Source organism: Sphaerodactylus townsendi, linkage group LG12 (genome assembly GCF_021028975.2).
Source record: "Sphaerodactylus townsendi isolate TG3544 linkage group LG12, MPM_Stown_v2.3, whole genome shotgun sequence".
In the NCBI taxonomy this organism is placed as follows: domain Eukaryota; kingdom Metazoa; phylum Chordata; class Lepidosauria; order Squamata; family Sphaerodactylidae; genus Sphaerodactylus; species Sphaerodactylus townsendi.
In genome coordinates, this window is record NC_059436.1 from 31,607,891 (window position 1) to 31,632,786 (window position 24,896).

At 44.1% G+C, this 24,896-nt stretch overlaps 1 pseudogene; it reads right to left on the reverse strand.

Moving 5' to 3' along the window:
* Positions 1–21,835: 21,835 nt before the first annotated feature.
* LOC125442315 lies at positions 21,836–21,967 on the reverse strand (annotated as a pseudogene).
* Between the last annotated feature and the right edge of the window lie 2,929 nt (positions 21,968–24,896).

A 24,896-nucleotide genomic window follows, 5' to 3' on the forward strand; every position in this document is an offset into this window, starting at 1 on the left:
AGGCCAATGGGCGCTCACACCATTCAGACAGGGCTGGCTGTGCTAAAAAGCTGATTGTGCATGCATGATTTCATTGACTTTCCCCATAGATTCCCCCTCTCCTCCCTCTGTTGATGCCCTCTCTCCTGCCATTCTCCACATTGATTCAACATTAAGAAAAACCTTTCATGGCACTTCTGAAGGTCAAAACTAGGGAGGTACAAGGACAAGGGCCTGTGCAGTGAACTAGCATTCCTCCTGGTGCAGCCTCTTCTTTTCCCCAAAGTCTTACATGCTATGGGCAGTGGTGCTGGGTTGGGATGAGCTTGGAAGAGGGATGCATAGTTCTATAATCTCAAATGATGGATGTCCTCCCATTTTTGGTGGCTCAGCAAACTGTGAGTCAGAAGAACAGAAACTCTCATCTAAATCTGATATTGGGTGAGAAGCTACTGGTGGTGCTGGCTCTGTTGCTGCCAGGGGAGGGAGCGTTCTTGTGAACAGCATCATAAACTGTTGCAGAGATTTTGTAGATGTGACTGGGTCTTCATTCCTCTAGTTTTCTTACCTCACTCTTCTGGGCCTTGAGTCTTTGGGCTTTGGGTTCATCAGCAGTGAACACAATTGCAATTGCCAAACCTTTTTAAGAATCCCCCCACCTCATTGGTGGTTGCTGTAAGTCAGAAGCGTAGCAAGGGGGGAAAGCGCCCGGTGCACCGGTGCATCCTACACCCCCGTCCCGCCCCAGAACACCACCACCACTACCCCGGAACACCTTCACCATACCCTCAGAACGCCCTCGCCACACCCCCATAGGGGTGCGCCGCCCAGTGCATCGCACGCCCCCAGTCCCCTTGGAGCTACGCCTCTGCTGTAAGTAGAATGCAGGGTTTTTTCCTCTTTTGAATTGGTTCATTCATTGCTCAAGAGAACAACGGCAAGGAAAAGGTGCATGGCCTTCCATAAGCCCAGATCACTCACAGTCACAAAGGTGAGTTGCAAGTTTCTAGTTCAGGGATTCTGAGCTTGCACAACATGATAACTGCTGCTGACTGTGCAGTGCCCAAAGCAATATGAAGCATACACTGGTGGCCACTGGCCATTTAAATTATGCATCCTAGTTGTGCTTGTGCAACAAGGGGATGAACTGCAAATGATCTGTGCTCAAAATGCAGGTTAATGACCTGAGTATGACCCTGAGCAATATGTGCCTTCTGCAGTGATCAAGAAGATAGTGCATGCTAACTGTGCAGGCACAAAAGCTGTGAAAATCTTCACCATATACACAACTCTAATAATTTTTACAAGCTGTCCAAGTTGCCCATGATCCTGCAGCGTATGAAGCAACTTGTGCATGAGAGACTCAAAAGGAGCTGCTGGGCAAAGATGCTCAATGTGGTTTTCAATTTGAACATCAAACAAAATAGAGAAGCAGTCTAGTCAGGGGTTCAACTTTCATGTAATCTATTAGTTCAGTCACAGTAGGTCTGCCTGCTAATCTTGTTTGTGTTGAAACTCTCACTATTCCCTCATCCCAGTGCATGTGTAACAAAGGGATGGGTGGGAAAACAGGACTCTATTAAGTCTGGTGGAGGTCTTACCACACATGGCTCCATGGTTGCTGATAGAATGAGACCTAGAACTAAACCTGCACAGCTGCTGATAGAATGAGACCTAGAACTAAAATCAAATTGTGGCTTGAACACTTTTACAATTATGGCAACTAATAAAAGAAAGAAAATTCTGTCTTTTAAGAAAGCAGCCAGGATCAAGGGTGTAAAAGGAAGAAACATTTCTGAAGTGATATTAGTGAGGAAAAGGGAATGGTCAACTTTTTTCATACAAGGAAGAAACTTCCATCTCTAGACTTTTTAATTGGCACCCGATGGCTGAAATTTCAGTGAATCATACTTGTGCCTTATCTTCGGAACAGGTGATGTAAAACAATATGGGCCACTGCTTGGCACTGTGGATGACGTTAGCAGTAGCTCCTCAGCCAGCAAGACCCCCTGCTGAGTTCCCCTCATACCCGCTGGGTTCTCCCACTTGTTTTCCAGTCCTGAGACAACATGAGCCAATCAAAAGTGTCAGGGAGAAAGGAGAAGAGGAAAAGCAGGCCTCCCCAATTAGGCAATTCTGGGAGTGCAGTCCGCTGTAAAGCTTCATGCTTTCAGTTTGACTGACATAAATCCTTCTGCTGAGCAGCGGAATTGTCATTTAGCACCTCTAATACTTCCTGAGTAATGTTATTACGGCCCTCGTCCAGTCTCTAATGCGGTTTAAAACTGTACTGTGGCGGCGCCCAAAATCTGGCTGCCGCCCAGAGACCATGTGGTAAAGGACTAGATGCCTAATCTGAGCAGACAGCCAGGGGCAGAGGAGCAGCACACCGGGAAGAAACAGCCACAGAGTGCTGGCAAAGTGGATACTGCTCGTTCACACTCGCCGAGTCCCCAGGGGATCTCAGTCCAAACAGATGCCCCCAAAATGAATTCCCCAAAGTTTGAATATACATGACCTAGTGCAGCAATTTTCCCCCAAAGCTTTTGAAATGGTTTACATCATTATGGGCCTCTCAACAGTTGTTTCATTTTTCAAAAATTGACTTAATAACCCATCCTCCCTGGCTGAAGCTGGGCTCAGGGCGGCTAAATATGCAGTGTGACAGCAAAATGCAACCTCCATATACTGAAACTGGATACTTGTGATTGCTGGATGCTGGCAAAATAGAAAAAGCTACAGGATCGACTGCATGCCATGCTTCAGAATTCCCAGAGGCTTCTGGGTATCCACTATTGTAAACAGAATGCTGGATCCAACATCTGCTTCAGCAAAGCAGTCCTTTTTCTGATGTGCTGCAGCCCCTAGGTAGCAGCCTTCCCTCCTATGGCAGTGGCTTGTCATCACGGGTAACATTACATTGTTTGTTTGTTTGTTTGTTTGTTTGTTTGTTTGTTTGTTTGTTTGTTTGTTTGTTTGATTGATTGATTGATTGATTGATTGATTGATTGATTGATTGATTGACTCATTGACTCATTGACTCATTGACTCATTATATTTCACTCTCCTTTTTTGGCCAAAAATTAGCTCCAAAACAGTCTTAAAATAACAAAAACAACTGAAAATGGTTATATCTTCTTTTTACATGGTACTTTTGGAGGTCTTCAGTAATGTTTCGGTCCAGGCATGGTGCAGGGGTTCCTAATTGCTGCCTCTTCTACTTCTAGCTTACCACTGTTTTGTCTTAAATCAGAACTGAAAGAACTCAAAGACCTATGTTCATATTTTGTCTCCAGCAAGATGTTTTGTCTCTAACATTGCCCTGATGCCCCTGAATGGCTTGTATAAAGCTTGGGACACTCATTCCATGTCTAAGTTGATATGCATTGAAGAGATCTTATTTATTGCTCACTGAAATGAAACATTCTTGGTAATGCCCAACCCCATGTTTATCCCATTCACCATCATAATCAGTTGCATCAAAAAGGAGAATCATGATAAAACAGGATAACTCTGTTGGGACTTAGTAACTCAGGGTGTGCCATATTGTTTACCTGTGAGCACTTGCTTCTAGCATTACCATTCTCAAGGCGGGGTTTGGAGTTTTCCCAGAATTACAACTGATCTCCAGATTACAGAGATAGTTTTCCTGGAGGAAATAGAGGGAGGACTCTACAAAATCACAGCCCCTCTGAGCTTACTCCCCAAATTCTGCCTTCTCTAGCACTGCCTCCAAATCTCCAGGAATCTACTAGGCTGGAGTTGACACCCGCGGTTGTTCATGGTATTCTTAGTTTGCCAAGCACAGGCTCACCGTTTTCCTTATGTCACATTTCCATTTGTTTATCTAAAGCTCGTAGACCAACAAATCATGAGCAGAAGGAAAAGGGTACATTTGTAAACAACATAATATCTGAAATTCATAGATCCAAAAGTTCAATAAAGAATTTACAGTTTTATAAACCTTACTTAAAATTATTATACAGAATTGTACAATTAAACTTCAAGCAGTGACGCCATTAAATGTCGTAGAGAGAAAATGTGCTGCTGCACCTCAGCTTTGGACAGTGTTGGAGTGTTGGGGGCGGGGAGGGCTGGCCACAAAGCTCTTAGCTTTGATTGTGCCTTTGTTTCTCTGCCTCTGCGGCTCTTGCCTGCGGCCAGAGCTGTGGCTAAACCTATGTTTTGATTATCAGAGCTCTAAAATGCATTATAATCAGTGTAACATGATAATGGTGGTAACTCCCTAATCGGGTTACATTCATCAAATGTTGCCCAGCATTTCATTTTCAGGTTCCTGTTTTGTTTCTGATGATCCTTTTGCCAGCTGAGGGCAGCGCCTGCTACCAGCCTCTGTGAGTGACTCAGTATGAGGAAAAGCCATATTGTGGCCCTGGGCCAGAAACAGACAACCCCATCAATCTAATCACTGGCTTTGGGTGACCCAGGAATAGCTCTAGCTGTCCCAGGTGGATAAACGTTGACTGCTGTCAGGAATAGGAATCTACCAGACTGTTTCAATAACCCTGAAGAAGGCTCCAACCAAACCCTAGTGTCCCAGACTATTTTAACACAAGCCATTCAAAACAGACAGGAAAGCTCAGTCCATGCTATTTTGCCTCAGTACCTTTTGACCTTGGATCACTCATGTCTTCCCTGAATTCTCTGGAACCACCACACATCCGTAAATCTCTCATACATTCACTCATCAGCTAGAACATTTATAGGTGTTTGGTGAACCATTAACTGTGCTCTGGCTTCTGGGAGACTGACCATTCTGGCAAAAATTCAGAAGTGATGGAATGCTGTTTCCTTAATGGGGAAAACACTACAAGTTGCCAATTCTGTCTCATTGAAAGGACATGAATACTGTTCACAAAGCTGCCCAAGTGACTGTTTGGGGCAATAAAATAAGAGTTTGGATTTCTCTTCTGTATAGAGGCTCAAGACAGCTTACTAACTCCTTTCCCTTCCTCTCCCCTTTTGAGATAAGGTGGGGCTGAAAGAGTTGCAAAGAACTGTGAGTAGCCCAAGGTCACCCAGCAGGCATGTAGGAGTGGGAAATCAAACCTGGTTCTCTAGATTGGAGGATACCTGCTCTTAATCACTACACATAAGTGGGCGCTATTGATGCTGGGTCAGAGAAATGGACCCTAGGCAGAGTCGAATTTCAGGACAGAAGGCTTAATAGGACAACCGTGTCATTTTGCTTTCTCTCAAGAGTAGCCTACACATAGGGGACAACTACAAGCCTTTCTAGAAATTCAACTGCAAGCCTTTATAGGAATTCAAACTGTCATCTTTGTGAGACTGTAACTGAATTGGTTTAACCCTTTGCTTGACTGGAAAGGTGCCATGTTCTTCTGCTGGGGGCTTGGCTAGTCCTCAGGGGCAAAGCCACCTAAAACATAGCCCAGGGCAAGTCCAGGCACCACCACCCACACACACACAAAACCCCCACACACCTACTTTGCTGTGGACTTTGAGAAAGGTTGCAGTAAAGCTTATAGGCTTTTTTTAAAAAAACAATCAGCAATGGCATATTATGCAGCCTACAAAACATTTTGGTTTTTGATGGGGCAGCTCCCAGCACAGTTTAACCCTACAGGCCCCCAAGCTCAGAGGAAGTGATGAAATACAGGCAATCCACATAGCTTTGCACAGAGAAGCATTCTTATTCCAGTCTACCCAACTAAATGCCCATAAATGCCCATGTCTCTCCTGAGCACTTCCCCTCTTAACTGATTTCTCCATTATCCTCTGACTCTTTTTCTTCCTTTTCCCCTCCTTTATATAGGCAGCTACAACCTGCTCCTGTGCATTTATACTTAGAACTAACTCGCACCAGTTTTGGTACTAGTAAGCATGCCAAAAAAATGCAGCTTTTATTTCATGTTTCTGTTGATTCGGTGCATGTTTTCCCTCCTTTCCCTCTCATTTCCTTTTCGCTCTGCCCCAAAATGATTGAGTGTGTCCCTGGTCTTCCTTGGAGGCCAGAATTGCTGCACTGCAACTGAAAACTGTTTAAATATTGGTGCAATGCTTAGTTTCTGAAATGAAAAGGTGCCAGGGCTTGAACTTTTACATTCTATATGGAAATCTTTTTCTCTTACATGACAAGAAAATTGGCCATTTTCCTAGATGTAACAGGTTCCAGAGCTGGAACTGAATTCTGCATCGGCTTGTAGTTGCTACTGTGGGGCAACAGGTTGGTCCTAACACTTGGAGGCTAAATGCTGCTGGCATAAGATAAAATAGTGTTGAACAGTGAGCCTCACAAGGGGGGGGGGGGTGTTTCTTGCCATCCTTTCTATTTATGCAAGAATGGAGAATCTGCCATATACAATCCAGAACTCTGTGAAAGAAAGTGGGATTGAATGTGAGGAATGAAATGGAAGAATATGTACGGTGTACAAAGACATAAATTGATTTCTGTTTATGTGACCATTCACAATATTGGTGTTAACACACTTTCCCGACTAATGTGAAGCTCATTTAACACCTGCAGTGAGCGAGAAATGTATTTTCTCTGCTGGTCCTGGTCAATATAATTAAAGCTACTGATAAATTCTGACTCACCCTCATTTATGTTACAATAAATCTGTTAGTATAAAGTGCCACAAAACTCCTTTTTCCTTTATAAAGAAGAAACTCTGTTCCCGATGCCTCTGGTGAGGCCTGATTCAGATATAGGCATGCACTTAACAAATAATAGCCGTCTAGATAGTTTTCCTGTTTCAGATCATTAATCCCTGGTAAGAGATACATGGCAATAATGGGTTTTTTTGTTTGTTTTGGGTACAGTACACAAATAAAAAATATGAAAGAATCCTGGCTTCCATTTTATCTTTACATCTTTAGCTTTAATTGACTTTGAAGAATATGACAAAGCTGTCCATTGATTCTACACAGATAATTGAAGGAGAGCAATTACTTGAACCCATTAATTGTTTTTTACCAAAAGTAAGGAGACCACAAGCAAGGAGCCCCTTCTAGGAAAGAGCTGTTGATCAATACACGCTCTCATATGTATAGGTTTTTTAAATCATCTTCCTGCAATAAAGGGCTGCCCCACCTGACAGGGCTCACAATCTTGACTAATTATACCTTCAAACACCAATGTTATCAGTATGTATGCCTCGTCCAAAAATAGATGGATGCTGTGCTAACACATTCTTATTATTTTGAATCATAACCAAGAATTACAGTGTTGTCTTACATATGACTATCGAATGGCCTGTCCATCTCCCACAGCCAAGCACTCCATCTCTGAACTATATCTTCACCTTTATATTTAATAGGGCATTCTTGCCAGTCTCAGGCATTTCTAGCACCTTGGCCCAGGAAGGTTGCCAGGTTCCTCTCGCCAGCAACCCTACTCTCCCTGCCATTGCTTGCTGGACCACTGGGGGATAAGCTTGAGGCAGCATCATGCTGATGTGATGATGTCATTGTCAGCACAACCTGGAAGTGATATCATTGTGTCAGGGTTGACATTTTAGTGTTCTAGCATATTCTAGAGCATCGCCCTGGCACAATGACATCACTTCCACGTCATAGTGTTGACACATCACTGAAATGTTACGTTTCCATCCCTGCAATTTCATGCATCACTGAAATGTTAAGTTTCCACCCCTGCAACAACCCAAGGCACCACATCTAATATCCAGTGACATGGATTAGATTGTTTCTTATCTACTAATGGCCATAATATTCAATTACCTCTTTGTTCCTTGTCCCTCTCTGAGGCTATTCTATTCCAAATCTATTTTTAGAACTATTTCAAACAGAAAACACCATCCAAACAAACAACAATAACCAAAAGAATCATTCAAAAATGCAAGCATAGAAACAATGTAATGTAAAAAGTAGATTATTTAGAGTACTGAAAAAATGTATTAAATACCTTTTTTCATTTTACCTTACAATAATAGATAAGAGAGAACTTCATTAATAGCATTGGTGTTTTTTTAAAAAAAAATCTTTAAATTTTATTCTTTTATGTAAAAAGAATGTTTTTTTATTTATTAATTTTATTATTTTAGATAAAATGTTGGAAGCTGCCCTGAGCCCACAGGGGACTGGCACAGCATATAAAAGCAATGAAATTAATTAAATAATTAAAATATATTTTCTACTCAATTCCTTTGCCATAATCTGAAGAGCTTAGATAGATGTTTGAATACCTTTCTGATTCGTCTATGAAAGAAAATCATGCCACATTTCATAAAAAGCTGACATTTTAGCTTTACCTTTGACTACTCTAAGTTAATGTGTCAATGTTTCTGCCATAGCTATTTGTCACAGTTCAGAATACCAAGAGTGTAATGGTAAAGTTCTGCTATTACTATGGGCTACCATCAACATTAACACTATTAACCCCTTAGATGCCTCTTTTCCATTCTGTTCCCCCAGAACATTAACAGTAACAGAGCCAATAGTATTTGCCATTTCTATACATATTTTCCCCAAAACTGTGACAATTATAGGGCATGACAACCACATGTGGATATATGCCTTGCTGGTTGCAATTTCTTCAACATGGAAGGCTGTCAAGAGTTTTCTGAATGAACCACAAGCCTTGTCAATTTTCCCTGGTTCACCACTCCATCAATAGACTGTTAAAGTGAAAGGGAAAAAAGCAACCTCCAGTGTAACCTCCCTAAATCTTCAGATGGTCCTGAAATGGTGGGTGGTAGAGCAAGAGGAACTACTGGGGGGGGGGGGGGGCATGGGGAAGGCAGGGAAGGTGGAGCAGAAAACCCCAAGGAAATATTTATGCTTATAGATCTTCTTTGTTTACCCTGTGAAGAGGAAAAAGTCACATGTACAGAGCATTTGGAAAACCCAGAGATTCTCAGATGTGAAAGTGGACTTGGTGTGAAAGAGAGGAAAACATGCATAAACAAGAATCAAAACCAGAGGTAATGCATACTTAAAGCAAGGGAGACCACATGTGCATAAATGGCTCCTATTTGGCAAGTTTAGCTGAGAGACCAGGCCAGCCCTGGTTCTGGCCTGCAGAGGTATCCTCTGTGATCTTAGAGAAAATCAGAAATTACTCCCTCATATTCATGCTATGACTGTGACAACCCATTACCTCACAGTCTTCCACAGAACTACAATCCCTTAATAAGTATTATTTTTTTGGTTTTAACTTTAAAAGAAAACTATATCTCAAGAAATTGTAGGTTATTTTTCATGAACTTGTGTTTAGGATCTAGTAAAGAGGAGCTATGCCAGAATAGTACCTTGCGTGGAGTGAGAAAATGCCCTGGATCAGTCCTGGATGATTTTCCATATGGAACTGGGACAGAGAGATCACAACAGTATTGACTTCAAAAACAATGTAATTTCACCAAATCTTAAGAGATGACAGTAATGCAGTCCAGTATGGGGTGACATCTGAGGAGCTACACAAAAAGTATAAGCTCATCTTCATTATACTTATAAATATTAGAGGAAGAATCTGAGGAGAGAGGAGACTGAGGAGGAGGTTTTTGGTGAATGCCTGAGATAGAAAACTGAAAGGACAGCATGGCAATCCTAAACAGAGTTATTCCCTTCTAAGCCTGTTGAAATCAATGAGCTTAGAAAGGTGTACCTCTACTTAAGATACCATTGCAGGAGGCTGCAAAAATGATATAAAACATCGAGGGTGAGGTTGTGTATGAGCAGACCTCATACATGAGCAGCCCACCAACCTATAACAGCTCAACAGCAGAGAAAGATAGTCCAACACCCTACAATAGCCGATCAGCTCACCAACAAGAGACTTAAAATGAGATATTTGCAGATGAATTCTGCCATGAATCTGAGGCCCATTGTCCATCTGCTTTCAGCTCAAATAATGGCTTTGTCGGTGAGCTAACTGATTAATTGTATTGCTCTTCTCTTATACCATCTCTGGCATCCTAACAGCGTGACTCCTCTGGACTGTGCTGCCAAGGGAAGGACCAGAGAGAAAAAATCCCAAGGCACCGGATCCAGTGGTGGGATTCAGCTGGTTCACACCACTTCGGCAGAACCGGTTGTTAAAATGGAGCTTGTAAACAACCAATTGTTAAATTATTTGAATCCCACCACCGGAACTTTTGAATCCCACCACTGACCAGACCATCCTGGACAGCCACATAGCCAGTCAAATTATGCATCTGGTTTTCCTAAGATGTGTTGGATGGGTTAGATCTCAGTGGTATGGGGGAGGCTGAGATCTGTGAAAGTGAGAGAGACTAAAAAGAGAAAGTTCAATTTTTCTGGAATGGAAAAGAGAGCCATGGCCGCTGAAGAACTTGCAGCTGCAGAGACAGCTCTGGTTAGTCACTCTACCCTTGCCTGAAAACACTTTTTTTATGCAGCAGATTTTCCTTATTGTTTTTTCTCACTGATAATTTTGTCTGAAACTTTCTGAACTTTTTGACTGCTCTAAATTAACTACGTTATCTATTGCTCTATCATTTTGAACAGCTGGATAAAAATATTCCAAATAAATTGACCATTTAGCCAGCAGAAAAAGACAGGAAGGCTGAAGTCGGCCCGCGAGGGTTGCAAGGAAGAGGCGAGACGCAGCGATATCATCCGGTGGAGAGAGCCAGTGGCAGGAAGCATGATCCGTGGATCTGGCAACTCTGCTGTGGTCTAGTCCCTGGCACCTTTTATTAGGGTTTCACAAGAGGCGGGACGGAGGCGGGAGAGCGGGAGAATACTGTACAGTACATGACTCATGGGGTTGCCTACGTGAGAGAGGAAACGTTCCTGTCTGGGCCTAATCCATACCTGGGGGTATGCGCCCCTTTGTCCCTTTTTCTGGGATGTCTTGTGACGGTGAGTCAGGCATCTCATGACGTATGACTCACGGGGGCCTGGGGACAGGTGAGTGTGTGCACCCAGAAGGGCACAGATGGCACAGGCATTCCTGCGCTCTTTCTGAGGCTCTGCTGGGTTAGCGGGGCTCATCCCTACAGAAGGCTAGGATTCTTTCTGAAGTTATCTCACATCTGATTCTCTGAAAGATTCTGATGGCCTATTCTCTCATCAGCTTGTCCGTCTTACTGTTAGTCTTCAGTTCCACTTACATCAGGCTGCACTTCACTTTCCTGCAGATATTATTTGTTGTACACTTGTTGAAAATCCAAAAATAAAATTTGCTGCAACGTACCAGATTTCAGCACTGCCATACCTGTCACAGCCAAAGCCTGTCATAGACAAGACTTACAGATACGGTTCGGTTTGCTGTTGACAGAACACCATGCATGCAATCAATCATGGTTGCTGTGTTACCTTTTCTATTTAAGCAGGAGGGCCACAGAGAACCAACTGAAGGCCACAAGAATCTTGCACAAGAATCCAAAATAACTTATCATATGGGGGGGAGGGGGTGTGGATAAAGATTTCCTGAGGTAAAACTGAAATTAGTCCAGCCCAGGAAAAGCCTGCTGACTCCCTACTGATTGATTCTTGGCTGTTATCTCAAAATTGCTAAAACCATTAGATTGGATGTGGCCAGCTTTTTCAATCAGTGTCTCATAATTCTTCTCCTTTCTAAATAGCTTGTCATTCATAGTTTGGGTTCATGCAGGTCCCATGGTCCTTAACATAACTTATTTGGCAGCCAAAGAGACTCCCACCTCCCTTTTCAGCAGTGGGAAAGCTGGCTGAATCCAACCCGTTATTATTGTCTTTGATAAGTGTATAATGCAGGGGTAGGGAACCTGCGGCTCGAGAGCTGCATGCGGCTCTTCTGCCCTTGCAGTGTGGCTCCACGAGCCGAGCCGCCGGCCCCATCCTTGCCCACCCTGCAGGCAGCAGGGCAGGCGCACCAACTGCCCACGGTCAGCTGGGCCGCACCGCGGGCTTCCCCTCTTGCCCGCCCCGTTGGAGCGGGGCGGGCGCTTTCCCGGTGGGAAGTGGCCCGGCGGAAATGGCCGAGAACCAGCCGGCTTCATCCTTGCCAGCCTCTGCAGGCTATGGCCAGGGCGGCTGATCCATGCAAGGCTTCTCAGAATGAGTGGAGTAAAAGGTAAAAAAAAAACCTATATATATAGTGTTATCTTTATTTTAAATGTCAAAAATTATTTGCGGCTCCAAGTGTTTTCCCGTGGAAAACGGGTCCAAATGGCTCTTTGAGTGTTAAAGGTTCTCTACCCCGGTATAATGGCACAGGACAGATCTAGGAGATGCATTTTACTACATACATCATTTTTTTTCTTTTGTAACCCTACCATGAAAGTCAGTCGCTTCATTAAACAATACTGTCCAAGCATCTGCTACAACAGTAGTGGATTTCAGCCCAGCAATAGAAGCTATGCCCCATCAGAGAATTATCCATTGAAAATGTACTAGAATAAGCCAAAAATGCAATCCAGAAATTGATTGGTCATAACATTTACTTCAAATTCTTAGGTGAAGATAGAAGAGCTTAAACAGCTGAAGTAATACACACACTTGGTTCTTATAGATTTGCAACAATGGCTTCTGGATTCTTTTCGCCCTGGACTTCGTGTTTACAGGTGCCAGTCAAAGAAAGGAGCAGTCATGCAGTGGAGTGAGGTACTACTGACAATGGAACTGGTGTTTTAAAAAATAAGTTAATGCCTAATCTCCACACATTGTTGAAATTCTCTGTTTTGTCCATATGTACAAAAGGATATCATTCAACCAATAATTGAAGATTTGACAACAATATCTTTGTAACATCACTGGCTGCTCAGCCTGACTTTGGTGTCAGGTTTCTGGAAATAAAAGAAGTAGGAATATGTCTCTTTTGATTTCCAATCATAGCAGCTACAGTTAAACATTCTTTTTCATCACTGAATAGTATTCAATGTTCTGGAAGAAGTCGCCTTCTGCATCATTGTGAAAAAGAAATGAGTGTCTCAATTAGCAGATTAGAAGTGCCAGACTCAGAAGATGTTTCTGAACACAAATGCAAGGTGTTTGAGATGTTCATTAACAGAGTTGTGCAAACCACCACCCTGGAAGTTTGGACTTTATTTATTTAAAATATTTTGATTCTGTGAAACTACATTCCAGAGGGCTCTCAGTCAAAAACAAAAAATATAATTGTACAAGTAAAACATCCAAGATAAAACACCATTAGAGAGAAATAAAACATATAAGATTAAACCAGGATATGAACTTACACAGTCTAAAAACAGCATTAAAAGAAACTCTAAAATCATAGCCTAAAAATAGTAACAATCAGATGTTTGTTAAAACCTCCTGCAAGAGATCTAAAAGAACACAAACGTCTTGATATAATATCTTACAGACACAGATTTGTTTCCAAGTAAGCTTTTGTGAACCCTGACCTAGAGGCAGAGCGCTCATGGGGGCATATGGGGTCACATGTCCCTGGGTGCATGCCTGATGGTCACATGGGAGGCGAAGAATTGCCCCCCACATCCCTCCCCTCGGGTCCAACCGCCAGGCTGCTCCTTCAGCCAGCAGAGCTTCCACCAGCCGAAGTAACAGCCTGGCTGGACCACCACCAGGTGCCCCTCAGCCCTGCCCTGCTAGGCTGCTTCACCTTTTGGTGGAGGCTCCACTGGCCAAAGGAGCAGCTTGGTGGGGTGGGGCAGAGGGGCGCCCGGTGGTGTCCCAGCCAGGCTAATGTAAGTGGGGGCGCAGGGACATAGGTGTGGGGAGTCAGCTGAAGCAGGTGTTGCCCTGGGAGCCATTCCCCACCACCACCACCCACACACACGCCTCTGCCCTGACCTGGATGGCCGAAGCTAGCCAACCCTGTCAGACCTTGGAAGGTTAGTATTTGGATGGAAGTCCACCAAAGAATACCGGGGTTATTATGCCGAGGGAGGCAATGGCAAACTACCTCTGTAAGTCTCTTGCCTTTAAAATTCCATAAGGGGTTACCATGAGTTGGCTGTGACTTGCCAGCACTTTACACATACACAAGCTTCTGTAGAGAGAAGGCGTTTTAGAGCTCAGGTGCCGTGCTGGAAAGGCCCTGACTCTCCTCATCCACCTACCTCCTGAACATGAGGATAGAGAGATAGGGTTGCAAACCTCCAGGTAAGACCTGGAGATCTCCTGGAATTACAATCTCCAGACGACAGAGATCAGTTCTTCTGGAGAAAATGGTGGCTTTGGAGGGTGGAATCTATGGCATTACATCCCACTGAGGTGCCTCTCTAAAGCCTACCTTCCCCAGATTGTGCCTCCAAATCTCCAGGTATTTCCCATCACAGAGTTAGCAACCCTACATCTCTGAACTCCTCCAGAAGGCAATAGCATACAAGAGAAGGAAATATTTCAGATGCCTTAATTCCAGGACAGGTAGGACTTTATAGGTCAACACCAGCACTTTGAATAGTGCCCACATGATACAGATGCAATGCTTTGTGGGAAAAGCCAGCCCATCATTTTTAACGTAAGTGATGATGATTTATGCACAGCCCATCATTTTTAACGTATGTGATGATGATTTATGCACAGATCTTAAAATATTTGTTCAGCCTAAAAAAGTGCTCATGAAACATTTTACATTTTCTTTCTGCAATACTACACATGCTCATCTTTATGCTCCTATGTTTTCACCCTTCTGATCATTTAAACCCCACCCCCTCCCTAATTTCAATTCCTAGGGGAAATTGCATCACTCACATAGTCCCTCCCCACCAAAAAAAAAAAAAATGGGGATGAAAGATGATTGAGCCTACCACAGACCAGTTCATATATCCATATTCAGAAAAGGTGAACACTAATCAATAGATGCAAAGAGCCCATATAAATGAGGCTTGTGCCACTGGCATAGCAGGAATGATTCAAGTCCTGAGCAAGTCTTCAGTTTTGGGAGGTGTTCCATGAGCCCTGGAAGGAGGAAGTAGAGTCTCCTCCACAGCAATATGGCCGAGATAGAAGGTTGGGCAGGAGACAAGTCAAAGTGAGAAGGAATCACTATGAATAATGAATGCAAGAGCCCGTTGTTGATAAGAATTATTAATAACATTGCCGCAAATTGACTTGATTAATAATTAACTGATGATTAATTGTTAACCGTAGAAGCCAGTTTTCAATCCTTGTCAACGAGATTTTCAGCACTGTGAATGGAGGGAGAGGAAGCCTTTGATTCTTGTCCCCCACCCTAGCTAGCAGCTAAAGCAGATCTTTGCGTAGATCATTTTTACTGTGCTGTGGCCCACCAGCCCGTATTGTGGCCTTTTAGGTGCCTGGCAATGCAATCCTAAACAGAGTTTAGGGCTGCTAAATCCACGCTGGGAAATTTGTAGAGATTTGGGGGTGAAGCCTATTGTAGGTGGGGGGGTTGGGACCAGTTCATATATCCATAATGCCATGGAGTCTACCCTACAAAGCAGCCATTTTTCCAGGGAAACTATCTCTGTGGTCTAGAGACAATTGAATTCCCAGGACTCTCCAGACCCCACCTGGAAGTTGCCAACCCCACTAGTTATACCTTTCTAAATCCATTGAAATCCTTGATTTTGGAAGGGCATAGCTCTTCATAGGATAGTACTGTAAACTGATGGGTAGATCACAAGTTATGGGTAGATCACAGGACTAATCTTAGGCTCATTCCACACATGCAGAATAATGCACTTTCAAACTGCTTTCAATGCTCTTTGAAGCTGTGCGGAATGGCAAAATTCACTTGCAAACAGTTGTGAAAGTGGTTTGAAAACGCATTATTTTGCGTGTGCGGAAGGGGCCTAAGATTCATTCGGCATTCTCAACCTTCCTTCTAGCAGGATGCCCCACCCACCCACCCACCCTCCACAAACACACGCACAAACACACACATTTGGTGTTCGCTTTTGTAATCCCCACTTTCTCTTTCAATACACCTTCTAACTCTGTGCAGTTGTACCCTTGACCCATCATTCTGACTGCTAGAGTCATCATGGTAAATATCTCCCTGTGAGCCAAACTCGGGCCCCTTCCACACATCCAGAATAATGCACTTTCAATCCACTTTCACAGTTGTTTGTAAGTAGATGTTGCTATTTCGCACAGTAAAATCCAGCTGCAAAGCGCATTGAAAATGCATTATTCTTCATGTGCAGAAGGGGCCTAAGAGTTATATTAGAGATCTGTGATGGGATCTCCTAGCATCTGTTTTGCCATGAAACGAAGCTAGAGAGCCTTGATATTTACTGTGAGAGTTGTTCAGCAATGGAACCGGCTGCCCAGGGAGCCCCCCGGCAGTCTTCCTCACTGGCAGTCCTCCTCACTGGCAGTCTTCAAGCAGCTGCTGGACAAACACTTGTCAAAGATGCTCTGGGGTGATCCTGCACTGAGCAGAGGGTTGGACTCAATAACCAGAATGGCGCATTCCAGCTCTATAATTCTATGATTCTATATGGATTGAGGTCATAGTGGTAAGCAAGGGAAGGGCTTAGATATGTGCCATTTCCCCCAATGTTTGCCTGTCTTCTTGCCTTGTGGAATGTAATTGCAGACTGCTTTCAATAATGGCTCAGTTGGAAGAGATACCCCCCCCCCCCCCCACACACACACACACACACACACACACACAGCGTTGTGGTCTTACATGTATCCCTTCTCCCCACTTTCCAGAGCAATGTGTAGACTGGCTTTGAGCAACTCATCACTGCCCCTTTGCTCACGTTCCTCCTTTCTGCACTCTGATCTGAGAAGGAGGTCTTGCCCCCATGTTTGCTTCCCATTGTACATGGTCCAGACTGGCTGATAAATACTAGACTTAAAATTGTTGTTTTATGTACCTAGCCTGCAGAATAACTTGGAATCAGGGCAGGCAGGTAATTAACATGACTTATCCCTGTTGCTATAGAAACAGAATCACTTAAAAGAAGCATTTGGGAAGTGCAGGTCCAAAACCAAAATCCTAGCTTCAAGACTGGCCTCATGTTGTCTCCCACCTGTGGCAAGATGGTGGCCCCTCTGCACGACATCCCATAAACTGAACATGTGGACCCATCTTGTACTGAATCTCTGAGCTCAGCTTTGCCAGCTGGCAGTGGGTCTCAAGTCCCAAACATAGTAAATCTACTGCCAGAGATCTTGCAGATGCCAAAGACTGGATTTTTAGAGTTCCAAGAATGAGCCTTGCCTTTGAGCTATGGCCCTCCCGTTCGTTGCCATCTTCCTGCCTCCAATGCTTCACTGTGTTCAAGTATTGTCCTTTCAGCAAGTAGCAGCATGATGTTAGCCAGTCTGTGCCTTGCTGGTAACAGGAAGGTTGCTCTGGGATGCTTTTATCCTGCCACCAACAAACCCTCAACTCCTAAGTCACATGCCTTTGTTGTCAAACTGGCCACTGATTCATACAGAAGCTGGATTATTGTCTGTGTCTCCTTAATAGTCTCTGATATCTCATTACTTTTGTGACAGCTACAGTGTATTGAGCTGATTTTTTTTTTCGGTGAGCTTATCCAAAGTCTTTCCAAAAACTATGATTGAAAAGAAACAACCAACGAAGCACTTAACAGTGTCTAAAGCTGCAGTCCTGTGCATTTACTACAAGACCACTGAACCGAGTGGGACTTCTTTTTGAATAAACATGCATAGAATTGCGCTGCACATGGAACCCAGCCTTCAGACTTCCAAAACAGACATACCATGTAGATTATTTTGCTCTTTGGGTTTTCTCATTAATTCCATGGCCTGCTTTCCCCATTACAGAATCCTTTTGCACATTCTACAAGTGTAGCTAGTAAGATATCCTTCTTGCCACTGGCACTTTCACATGTCTGTATTTTAACAAATACTGATATATCCAGAACACATTCCCTTTTGTTTGTTGTTTCTTTAATACAGGCTGCTTTTTCTAAAAAGCCAACAGCTCAGTGCAGAGGGCATCATCGCTGGCATCACTGTCAAATGTGTTTATTGACACTGTCAGAAAACCAACAGCGTTTTCAGGCAGAAATATCTTCTTTGTAAGTGAAAGATAGCAATGGACACAATCCAGTAGGATGATATCCTGGGAAAGGCCCATTCAAATAAGTGATTTTCAGCCTTCTGGACCCCCCCTTCTATTCAGCAGAAGTCTTTCCAACCAGATTGAGCAAGGTGGAAACATTCATAGAAAAAAAAACAGCAATGTTAAATTATTAAACATCTACCCCACATAGAAAAAGAGCGTGAATCATCGTCTCTTCTACAGAGCGATGAAAAGACGTGCAGATTCCAAGTCTGACATCCTGACTCCTACACCACACTGGCCAGATCTCCTGGTCACACTTCTAGCTGTTTTTATCAGAAGCAAGCCTTTATTGGCATAGACTAGTTCTAGCTTTTGACCAATGAGTGTCCCACGCAAGGAGTGATTTCAGTGGCCTCCCTAATTCTTCACCTTTACAAGAATCCAGTCCAAAGCAAAGCAGAGATGATCTCTGTAGTGAGGGCAAGCAGGGATCCAAGGGCAAGTGAGGGCAAGCAGGGATCCAATTGCCACTCTTCCAGGAGGGAAAGCTCTCTTCTGCAACTTAGAGATATGTCGTAAGCAGGGCTGCTGTGAGCCACCCTAGGTCCCCTTACAATGATTCCACCCCATAACCCTGATCCAAATCAAATATAACAACACAAATTACTTGGCTGGCTGTTACCATGCATCTATAGCAGTTATTCTCAACTTTCCTAATGCCGCGATCCTTTAATACAATTCCTCATGTTGTGATGACCCCCAACCCTAACATTTATCCATTTTACAGATGAAGAACACTAATGCAGAGAGTCTTAGGCGACCCTTGTGAAAGGGTCGTTCGACCCCCAAAGGGGTCCCGACCCCCAGGTTGAGAACCACTGATCTATAGCAAGAAAATAATTGGCCTGTCTGTCCTTCTGTCCATTTATGACAGGCATAACTCATCAGAGAATGAAATTAGGAAGCTCAAAATTGGCTACCAACATCAGGATGATTGTGGGAGTTCCAGGGCCAGAGTTGGAAAATGAGAATATGTTTGTCCACATGAGACACAGACACATGCTATTTGCAATGGAAGCTAAGGATCTCTGTCTGTGACAGGCATAACTCATCCAAAAAAACGCAACTCTACAACTCTGAAAACTGACCAACAACCGCAGAATCACAATAGAAGTCGCAGTGCCAAAAAGGAAGGAAATTGGAACCTCCTGAACCAGGCTATCATTTTGAGAAGCAACATCCAATAAGAGAGAGAGAGAGCTTTTAAACAACCTGTCATGTATTGTCGAAGGCTTTCACGGCCGGATTCAACTGGTTCTGGTGGGTTTTCCGGGCTGTGTGGCCGTGGTCTGGTGGATTTTGTTCCTAACATTTCGCCTGCATCTGTGGCTGGCATCTTCAGAGGTGTATCACAGAGAAAAATCTGTTTCACACTGTCTAGACACAGTGTGAAACAGACTTTTCTCTGTGATACACCTCTGAAGATGCCAGCCACAGAGACACAGTGTGAAACAGACTTTTCTCTGTGATACACCTCTGAAGATGCCAGCCACAGATGCAGGCGAAATGTTAGGAACAAAATCTACCAGACCACAGCCACACAGCCCGGAAAACCCACCAGAGCCAACCTGTCATGTGTCTCTAATACTCAGATCTCCATTCTGCCGTGGAAGGTTGCTGGGTGTCACACTCTCAGTCAGACCTACCTCAAACGGTTGTTGTGCAGATAAAATGGAAGACAGGAGAACAAAGCAGTTTTCGGTTCCCACTGGGAAAAAGACTGGGACCTACTCCACACGGACCACTACAGCAGCTGCACACCAGCATATATGATGCCGATGTGGGCCCAGGGCCATTCACACGCTCCCGTACGAGTGGCCTCAAAGTGGCTACAGCCTGCGGAGATGCCTCCACATGGAGGTGCCTCCGTCTTGTTTCCCCACACTTACTTTTTCTCCCCCCAGGGGTCGAAGGGCAGCATGGGAGTGTTTCCTTGTTCCTGCGAAGCTCCTCAGGGAGAGAAGGTAAGTGTGGGGGAAAGAGGAGGCGCCTAAAAGTGGCACCTCCAACCCAGTGCCGTTTGTGTGGTGCTGGCAGGGAAACACTGTTTTCTAAAAGCCTCTCTCATTGAGCAAGGTAAGAAAACAGCGTTTCCCCACTGGTTGGTGTTGGGGGGGAGAAGCATGGCAGTGCCTCACTGCAGAGGCAGCAGCCATGCAAACAGCACCCCGGAAAGGTGTTTTTGGCCTATGCAGAAAGGGCCTGGGTATGGCATTTGTTATAAATCTAATTTTAATGGCGTTAAAAAGCTTACATCGTTTGTCATATAACAAAGTAGCCTTTACAAAGGGCTACTACATCTTCCACCAACACAAGAATAATGATATCAACCCTGTACCTGAATTGGGAGTTCCAACTACTCATCCATCATCACTAAGATTAATATTCCATTACCATGCACATGAAGGGTGGAGGAAGCAGAAACATCCTTTTACTACTTTGTAGATCATGGAGAAATATTACCTACCCACCCCTTTCTGTTCAGAATATTAGCAAAGGTTTGCTACTATACTAATGTTAGGTGCATTCAGTTACCAAGAAGGATAGGGATAAGCAATGGAGACCAAGACTGGAAAATAAATTGGGAGGGACTTGGAAAAATTAGGTGCAGGGAGAGAAAAATGAAAGAGAAAAGTGGGGGAATGTGAGAAATTCAGGAAAAGAGAGCAGAAGGTTGTTCTATGTTGCTGCAACACATTACCACTTTGCAAGGTCTTTCTGAGCTGGTCACAAGGAAAGGAACAAGGAAAGGATGGACTATTGGAGAAGACCTTGTCAGCAGGCTGCCAATTACAGCAGCCAGCTTTGCTGGCTCATCTTGTTCCAGTACTGGCTTGGTGGGTGGGGTTAATGCAGAGGCGTTCCTCCCATTGTTGGGCAAAAGTAGAACGAGGCAGTTGCCCTGAGAGGCGCCGCCTGGTGGAGCAAGGCATATAAAACTACTGAGTTCGAATCTGTGGAATTTTTGGCCTGCAGATGGCGCAGTTTTTTAGGCTAGCAGCACCAAAATTTCAGGGATTGTTCAGGAGACTATCCAGATGATATCACACCCAAGGAGTTTGGTGAAGGAGTTTGGTTCAGGGAGTCCAAAGTTATGGACTCCCAAAGTGCCTCATCCCCTATTGTTTCCAATGGGAGCTAATAGGAGATGGGGGCTACACCTTTGAGGGTCAATAACTTTGGACCCCCTGAACCAAACTTCACCAAACCTGGAGTAATCATGAGTAGGGTCTCATGAAGATACTTGGAAATTTTGGTGCTGCTATCTTAATAATTTCACCCCTGACAGCAGGTACCCCCTGACAGAAGGCATTTCCCCAGATTTTCCTTTTAATCCACCTCCTTCCTGCCTATGTTTGTTTTCTTTATTTCTTTTATTGAATGCCTAATAAAGGTCATTATTACTATTTTGGAAGCATTTTGAAAAAAATTTCAAAAAATATTTCTGCTGTGTTCAGATTTGTGAGTTGGGGCATGTTCTATAATGTGATGGTGACTTTGAAACTACCTGGTGGTAAAAAAAAATTGTTTGGTTACTGCGGTGGTGGGGAGGGGAGGAATTGGCTGCTGCCCATGGGGGGGCATCAAACTCAGGTTTTGCCCAGGGCTCCAGTTTGCCTAGGTACACCACTGGGTTAATGTGATGTGTTAGGCAAGTTTGCTTCAGTCTCACAGAATGGGGAGCCCAGCTGAAAGACTGGTGAGACTCAGACTTCCCTGCGCCTCTCAGTGGCCTGCCCCCAAGACCCAGCAACCTTCCTGACATCTTTGGAGTCAGCATGGCATAGTACAGCCAGTATGTCATAGTGGTTAAGAGCCTGTTTTTGAACCAGTGTGGTGTCGAGGTTAAAAATGGCAGACTCTAATCTGGAAAACTGGGTTTGATTCCCCTCTCTTCCACATGAATCTTGCAAAGTGGTGGCCTCCAAGGCTATTGGCCCACACGGACAAAGTGGTCTTAATGGCCAATCCACCCCTAGCAAAATGAATCTGTAAGATCCAGCGATACTACACTTGATCTTAGCCAAAAGGCCGAGAAGCGATGTAAGATCCAGCGCAGATTGTGCAACCAAAAGAAGCAAAAGGAGAGAAATGCACTGGGAAATTGAGCATTGTTGGTGACATTGACTTAAATGTGGTTATTGCTTTTGACACACAAGTTGTCAATGTACAATGTACTATAGCTGTGGATCGACAGACACACTGTCATCAAAGGACACTTTGCAAGATAGAAGAGAACTTTGTGAACAGAATATGAGTGCTAGCCAAATTACGGACCCCCCTCAGATTAACCATCATACACTACTGGTTCCTTTTTGTCTGGGCAGTTGCTCTGCTCTGCATGTGGTGTACTGTCAGAACTCATGCATATCAAGAGTGGAATGAATTTGTCATTTGTGATAAACTGCCTATTTTGGCAACAAGGGTAATGTGGAGTCAGCAGTGGCTTCCTGGTAGGCAGAAATACTAAAAATATAGCAGATAAATAGTAAAATAATCATGTTTTTGCTGAAGTGCTATGCTTAGAAGTACAGTTCTCAGAAGCTGAAATGGGAAATGAGACTTAAGCTTCCTCTTATTCTGTACTGAAAGGGGAAAACTTTGGGTCACAATGAGACAAGCAAGATTGCTTCCATGCACGCATACTTCCTGGCTAAGGCAGGGAAGCAGTCATTGTGGACCCTGATTTTAAATATCTTTATTTGGAGTCTGGGTTCTTGGCTTACCTGAAACAATGAATAGGGGAAGTGGGCTTAGAGACATTTTGACAATGCCAATAACTGCTCAGTGCCCTGCACAACTCCTAGGCCCCTTCCGCACACGCAAAATAATGCGTTTTCAAACCACTTTCACAACTGTTTGCAAGTGGATTTTGCTATTCCGCACAGCTTCAAAGAGCACTGAAATCAGTTTGAAAGTGCATTATTTTGCATGTGCGGAATGAGCCCTAGTCAGAGTGATCAAGTGTGACCAAATTCTGGTCATGGCCCGCCCACCCTGGGGAGAGGGAGGGAGGAAGGGGACATTCATCTGTGATTACTGTGAAAACTTTGAGCTCACTGCGGTGGCAGGGGCACATTTTCCTCTTGTCTGACAGATTGATCTCTTCCATGTGCATTCATTAAGGTGGTAGGTAGTTCTTTGTTGGGAGCAAGCTCAGTTGAACAACATGGGACTTACTGTCAAGTTGACCCGCTTAGGATTGCTTCTTCATTGGACTAGTAAGCAGGACCAAATTGTGTATGTACACATGCTTCCATACACGCACGCAAGCAGAAAGAGAGCATAGAACAAATTAAGTCTGAGTAATGATCTGTGACCTCTTGCAGTGGGCCATAAAAGTACAAATTGCACATTGTTCATATATTCCAAAATATCAGCATGGTGAGAATGATATTTAATATCCTAGAACTGCTACTCAATGACAGTGGGTGGATTATTGCCAATATGCTATCCTCCATATGTCACTGGCATAGAGAGAAGGGAATGTGGGAAACCTCTTTCAAATAATGTTGCTTCCCTGTGCAAACAAAAGAAAAAGAAGGAAATGGCCAGTTTAACTGCCCTGCATTGCAGTATCAGCTGTTTAACCAGCAGGTTACTAGACTAGCAGCTGGTCATGCGTGAGACTGTGGGAGGAGGGACTGGGCCTGCTTAGTTTGAGTGAACCACTCTCCTGTCTCCCAGTTAAACACACATCTACCAGTGCAATACAGTCCTTCACTCGTTGAATTGGGAAATAAAGCAGCGGGCACGAACAACAAGCTTGTGCATCTCTCGCTGTCACATATATGGACACGTCAGAGTCACGCCGCTTAACAGAATGGGGATTTGCACAATGTGGCTTCTCCTGGCATCCGTGGTGCATGCCAAGCTTTTAAACAAGAGTCAATCTTCGAGCCAGTACTTTGTCGTTTCAGCAGCCAGCAAGACCCCAGGGTGGTACGGGACAACTGATCCCTGATGCTTTTCAAGTCACAGCAAAAACCCCAGGTCCCCAGAGAGTGGTTTTATTTTATGGTTAAAGGCTTTTTGCTACAGCAGCATCCAGGAAGAAAATTCAAGATCTCAGCATGACAGAAGCCCCCGCTCAATATCGCTATGTTAATTGCTTAAAACAAAACTCCCTTCAAAAGTATAACCTGAATGGAGTGAGGTATAAAGCCTGCAAAAAGCCCTTGGTGCTGATCAGCTTGGTCCGGAGCTCCACGTCCCCCCTGCTGCTTTGTGAAGGGAGCCACTGAAATCATTGTGACAATAAAGCAAAGTGTTTCATTTATAATTCAAAGGCATCTGGAAAGAGGTTTTTGAAAAGTGGCTGAGATTGTGACATTCAAAAATAGGAGGGCTGCTCGGTCCCAGTGCAGCCACAGTGGACACAGCTAAGCACAAGCAGTCCCAAGTCCATCCAAAGGTGACCTTCTTACAGAGTCAAAATGCCAGGAGATTCTGGCCCCAATCCGACACCTAGAGTACCTAGTATTGTATGGCTTGAACGGTTCCAGCAGAATTCTTAGAAAAAACCAGCACAAAAGGAAGAAACAGAAGACTATTCTGTCTCTCTTAACTCCCCATCACACAGGTGTAGGTTTAGGCCTTTCCACTGTTACATTTGGGGCTGTTCAACCACAGGAGTGTGTGTTATGTAAGATCCTTCCAATATCTGTGGTCTGAATATGGCAGAATTCATATGTTTCCCCCAGTCTTACCATGTGCAGTTGGTGGGATCCCATGAATGTGTTGGCTGCTGTGTTATGAACCAGTTGTACTTTCTGGATGCTGTTCAAAGGCAGCCCACACAGAGTGCAGAATGTTACTGCAGTGTCTAGCCTTTCCATTCCTGAGGCATCTTCCTTTAAGGATGCAATCATGGTTGAACAATCTTTATTTCTTCAACTCGCCAAACACCTTATCCACAACTCGTGTAGTTGCCCAATCTCACCTTCAACCATTTTCTCCTCCGCCTCGTCCT